Genomic DNA, 6589 nt, shown 5'->3' on the forward strand with positions numbered 1-6589 from the left:
ATTGTTGGTAATGGAGGGGGGTCTTTCCTCAAGGGGACTCAGCCTCCCCTTCATTCAAGGGGTTCTGTGTCTCTAAATTGGCTCTGGTATGGGAATAACTTCAGAAGCTGTGGTTTTGTTTTTATAATTTAGAATAGTTCTTCATCTATTTGACACCAAAGTTTCTGTTTCTATAACTTAAGTAGGAACACAGTAGGCTTTCTATCAATTTCACTCCCAGGGACATCTTGATAAATTAGCCAGTGCCAGGGCTCTACAGGGGTCAGATTCTTCTGAATGCTGCTTCGTGACAGCTGTCCATTATGGTACCTACACCCACCTTGCCTTTTATGGTAAAGTGTTGACACTTAGTTCCTGCCACCTTGGGTTTCAATTATCCCTTGCGTATTTAAATTTTATAATTAGTGGCTGCAGTTCCCACCCTTAGATCTGACACACAGAGAAGAGTAATTACAGAGCTTTTCAAAGACGCAGGTGCTGCTCTACTTCTCAAGGCATTGATCAAGGGTATATCTTCTAGACTCTCTCAGCTACGATGAGTAGGTCTAAAGTGAACTAATCCACTAAACCATTCCAATCTCCAAAGGCCTTTGGATTTCATCCTTTACATTAAACCAAAGGAGGGTAGACATTTACAGAGCTCAGTCACAGAAGGCCATCTTTGAATCCATATTTTAGCTAACCAAGCAGATAAACTGTTAGAAATTTTTAGCTCCCTGTGATGCATCTTTAATTGCAGAGTCCCTACTAAGTCAGCCCTCGTCAATAAATTTAGCCGAATACAACCCTGTGTTCCTTCTGCTATTATCCCATACACGTAACATCCATTCGCTTCTGTGTTCTCTAGCCTGCTGTTCATATATGTTATAGAACTCAAACAGTTGTCTTTCAGTTTACCACACCTTCTCATGGGTTGCACTCTCAATATCACCTCAAAGAGCCTGCCAGTACTTTAGTTTAGTTACAAACTTAGAACCAAACAGAGATGTTGGGGGTGGCCTCTGAAAAGAATCAACATTATCATACATGTCAGCTGACTCAGGGGAGGCCATCACTGTGGCCTCAGCCAGCACATGATTTATCTCTACAGGTAGAGGTGGAAAGACAGAAGGCAGCATGTGCCTCTTTCTTCCGGGATGCAGAACAATAATTGGAGATCAGCTAAATATCAGGGCTGAGTGACCTGTAATACAACTATGGATAAAACATGCCACCTTGCTTATTGTATTGTGGAACACAAAAATAAGAAGACAGCTGTGGCCCTTCAGGGTGCACAGACCTAGAGGCTCTCAGTGCCATGACTGTGACACCCTCTTAGGGGCTTTGCATTTTCTGCCATCTCCAAGCTTCTGGGCTCCACTACGTTTGCCAATATCACCTGCGGATGCTGCCTGCAGTATGCCTGGCCCAGTTGCTACTTCTCAGTGAGATGGAACTCCTGTTGGCACTTGAAATTTCTTGCTTTGCCACAGCTGGCATGCCTGGATGAGTTTAGTGGTTGGAGCCCAGGCTTGCTCACACAAGAATCGCCACACCGCCGTGACTGCCTTTAGCAGGCAATAAATTCTGGCTGTTAATGCCAGCTGAGTGCAGTCTTTCAGGCAGGGTTGGTAGAACACATGTAGCAGGACTGGGAAAAACTCCAGCAAAGGCACCACTGGCCACAGTGGTTTTCGTCTGGCAAAGTGACTCCCCTAAAATTTTGTAACAAAAGAAGCATAGCTAATTGAGTTTAAATGCCTTACTTCTCTTAAATCCTGAGACACTGATAATTCAGTGTCCATACCCTGAATATTTTCATATTTTTATCTTTATTTGGAAAGTATTATATTTCAACATTATTTAGAAATAAAATTTGAATATTTGGTATTCGTGTTGAACCACCTGAATCCGAAGAATATATTTGCATGGAATCAGCTGATTCTCACAAATAAATTTCTGAAATATAGGCATTGGGCTTCAGATTAGCATTCTTTTAGCAGATTATGAAGCTTGCCAATGGAACACAAATTCTAATGCCTGGATTTTGACATTACGTACTCATATACTCTTTTTTTTTTTTTTTTTTTTTTTTTTTTTTTTTTTTTGTGGAGGCACTTTTGCTGTGTATTGCAAGAGGATGAGCAGCACTTCTGACCTTTTCCACTAAGTACAATGGTAACATCCTTTTTCTGTGGTTGAAATGTCTAAATATCTTAGTGTCTTCTGGAAGCTAAATTGTTGACACTGACTATTCTAAATAGTTATGAAGAATGAATAAAAAAAACTTTTAACAATTTTGCAGAGGCTGTGCAGGGTGGTTCACAGCTGTAATCCCAGCACTTTGGGAGGTCAAATTGGGTGAATCACGCTAGCTCAGGAGTTCGAGACCAGTCTGGCCAACATGGTGTAACCCTGCCTCTACTAAAAATACAATAAGTAAATTAACAAATAAAATTAGCAGATAAGCTGGGCATGGTGACAGTCACCTGTAATCCCAGCTACTTGGGAGGTTGAGGCAGGAGAATTGATTGAACCCAGGAGGTGAGAATGAACTGAGATCATGCCATTGCACTCCAGCCTGGATCAAAATAGTGAAACTCTGTCTTAAAAATAATATATATATATAAAATAAAAAAAAAATATGCAAATTTTTATGAGATCTTATTTTTATCTAACCTTCTGCTGTTCTAATATCCTGTCACTTATGCAGTGAACCAGCATGTCCTGCATGTACCCTGGAACTTAATATAAAACAAAATTAAATAAAACTAGAAAGGTTTCCTTTCTTATAAGTGGCGTTATAGTAACTGAAATGTGTGCCACACTTTATTTAAGACATTTTCTAATTACAAATCAGAGTTGTGACAAACTGCATTGAAAAGTAAGTAAGCAGTATATCTCAATTCTTAGTTGATTGAATTTATTTTCTTTTATTTTTAGAACGGAATCCACACTGTCTCTTTCGATAGAGTGCAGTGGTGCAATCTTAGCTCACTGCAGCACCCTGCCTCCCAAGTTCAAGTGTTTATTCTTCCTCAGCTTCTTGAATAGCTGAGATGAGAAGTGTGCACCAAAACACTCAAAGGGTTTTCACCATATTGACCACGCTTGTCCCAAACTCCTAGCTTCAAGTACTCTGCCTGTTTTGGCCTCTAGAAGTGCTGGAATTACAGGCATGAGCCACCAAGCCTTGCCAGCTGGCCCTCGACTAAATTTCCAATTGAGAAAAAAAAAAAAAAAAAGGATTGATCTTACAAACCTTATTTTTTATATCATATTTTTGATGAGTTTCTTTTTATGTCTCATAATTCAAAAAGATAATTTAAGTGCATTGCTTTTTATAGGAAATGAATTCATTTCCATTAGTAGATAATTAAAAGAGTAGGTTTATTTAGAAAGTCATTTTTCTATGGTGAAGGGTTCTCGCATCTTAGAAATTGCTTTACACATCTCATTTGGAAAACTCATTGCATGTATTGATTACATTTGTGTTTTTCTTTCCTTTGGATTTTCTTTTGTAAGAGTATTCTAAATTGTTTCAAGATACAGTAATATGTTTAGTTATGTCAAATAAACTTAAAAGTTATTTTCTTTGAAAGACAACTTTTTCTTAAGCTATGTTTTCTACTAATACTGTGTGATTACATTTTGTACATTACTAGGAATTAATTGATGTTTAAATCTTCCCAGCATCAAAGGTTCACCTGAAATATTTAAGAAATAAGGAACTGCTAGCAGAGCAGGCTCTTTTAGTCCACAGTTCACCCACTACCATCAACCCTGGTTTTGAGCTACCTGCAGCACAAGATTGGCTGGCTAAAAAAAAATCTCAAAAAGATACCAGTCTGTTGGATGGAAATATATTACACAGACAAAGAAATAAGCAGTGAGTAATTAAAATCATAAAGAGGTTTTTATCTTTAATAACAGTTTTGTTTGAAATTCTATATTTACACTTAGAAAATATTAACTCATGGCTTTTGTTTTGCTTTGTTTCTAATCAACTAGCTTAATATTTTGTAGCCATCAGGTATATAATTAAAACCATTTATATCAGAGAATTTTTTTTTAAATAAGATGAATTTCTTAAATGTTCTCACATATGGTATTGGTAATTTACCTCAGTGGGATTGAATTAATCATATACGAAAAAATAGTAAGACCTTTGAGTAAGAAAAAACCAAATTTAATAGTACAAAAAGTTTATATTTAAAACGTATTCATTAAAAAAGATTTTTTTAACCCAAACTTTGAAGTTGCTTAATGTTGTTTTAGTTAAATTCCAAGAGAGGTATTATTTTAAAATCATAATGTGAAAAGAGATCATCTGAGTACATGTTATTACTTGTAAATGTCCACATCAATTGAACAAAATGGATAGCAATGTTGAGATCTTACACAGAACTGAAACTCATAGCAAGAGGTAATGTAAGTAAATTGAAAAACAATAGGCCGGACGCGGTGGCTCACGCCTGTAATCCCAGCACTTTGGGAGGCCAAGGAGGGTGGATCACAAGGTCAGCAGATCCAGACCATCCTGGTTAACAGGGTGAAACCAGTCTCTACCACAAATTGAAAAAATTAGACGAGGGTGCTGGTGGGCGTCTGTAGTTCCAACTACATGGGAGGCTGCAGCAGGAGAATGGCAGGAGCCCAAGAGTCGAAGCTTGCAATGAGCCGAGATCACACCACTGCACTCCAGTCTAGACAACAGAGCGAGACTCCATCTCAAAAAAATTTAGTTCATTTCAAGGGAAACCAGAGGATTACAAATATAATTAGCAACAGTATTCTGTACAGATATTTAATTGAAAATGTGAAATTATATAAATTTATTTGTTTCTCTCTTTGAGTATATTTTTTGGCACACTGCAGGAGTTTCTAGCTAAACTCACTGTTTTAAAGGACAGATATTTATTTGTCCTGTAGGATCTATGTAAAGAGGAGAGTTTCCTTTCTAAAAACACATATTTTTGTTAATTTATTTAACTATTGTATTGGCAGAGTAAATATATATTTTAAGAAAAGGTTTTTTAAGCAAACACTGCTGTTTGCTTAAAGTTATGAAACATTAAGTCAATCTTTTCTTCCCTTGTGGTTATTATATATTTCCAAATATATAAGATGGCATGCAATAAAAATTATTAACTTGCCACGAATATTGTATTTCTGGTCCAGAGATATTTTTTGAAGTATATGCACTTCTTCCTACACAAAGCTATTTCTTCCTCCTCTTCTTCTTTTGCTTCTTCTTCTTCTTCTCATTCTTCTCTTCTTCTCCTCCTCCTCTTTTTTTAACAGATATGAGAATATAAAATATATAATATAGTTGTTTGTTTTTACTTAGTGACACACCTGTCAATACATGAATATCTTTATTTCTGTTCTGTAGCTACATAACTTGGCATTCAATGTGCTCTAACTTATGCAGTCCACACCAAAGACGCTTTGCTGTGTAAGTTGTGTTCAGTTTTATAAGATTGAGAAGCATTTCTAATTCTCACAGGGACTTTAAATACACCACCTAATTGACTTTATCTCACAATAAAATGAATATAAAGTAATCATCACTATGTAATGAGGAAAAAAGCAGATATTTATGTGAAGATTGCAGTTTTTAGGTTTGAGAACAATAACTTGTATAAAGTGCTCAGTTTAAACTGAGAAAACTCTAATGTCCTATTTATATAAATTTCTGATAACAGTGTATTGAATACACTTATTTTAAGTACAAAAGTTTTTCAATCAGTAAACACATAATGATTAAAGTTAAGTCTGTGTTAGCACATGGAAGTTTAATACTGTACCGTCTTATATGACTCTTTCAAATAAAACTGTTACAGAAGCAATGCCATTAAAAATGCAGAATTAAGATATCTCTTGTTAATGGTGCATATATTGGATCACGTTGCTGACAATGTACAAATTTAAAGTACCATTTGAAAATTGCTGTGTTAACCTGATAAAATGAATTTCCCAGCCTGATTAGAAGAACTATTGACAGAATCATCATTTTTGTAGCATAAGTATAGTATTTCTTCTCTCAAGTTGTGAAACACTCCATTAGTAGGAATATCTGCCCCCAATTGGACTCTGCCCACAAAAATAACACGTAGGACTCAAAGAGGCTGGTGTGACTAGTCACATAAAATGTGTGATGTAGCAGCTGTACATAATGTTAGTGGTTAGAAACAGTATTTCTACAATTGGAAACACGTGGTGATGTAGACAATGATTGTTCAAAGATGAGTAAAAAAGGTGTGAGTTAAATTTTAATTATTTATTTGTTTATAATATTCTGACACCAGGTACTGTTTTTCTTCCTGAGATTACTGTAGTTTCATGAGATTTTGTCAGGATTACATTTTGACAATATGGCTAGAATGTCTGAGATACTATGAATAGCATATTTTTCATGCTCACTATCTAATAACTTGAAATTTTACTTGACAATTTTTATTATTTTTTGTTTGTTTTCAAAGCATAATTGAGATAATCATATTTATATGATATGGTAAATGCAATTCATAATTTTAAGAAGAAAAAATATTTATTTTAATGAGTATACTCTCATCTTGTATTTAAAGTATGCTATTTAATTTTTTAA

This window comes from Pongo pygmaeus, chromosome Y, assembly GCF_028885625.2.
Source record: "Pongo pygmaeus isolate AG05252 chromosome Y, NHGRI_mPonPyg2-v2.0_pri, whole genome shotgun sequence".
Lineage (NCBI taxonomy): Eukaryota > Metazoa > Chordata > Mammalia > Primates > Hominidae > Pongo > Pongo pygmaeus.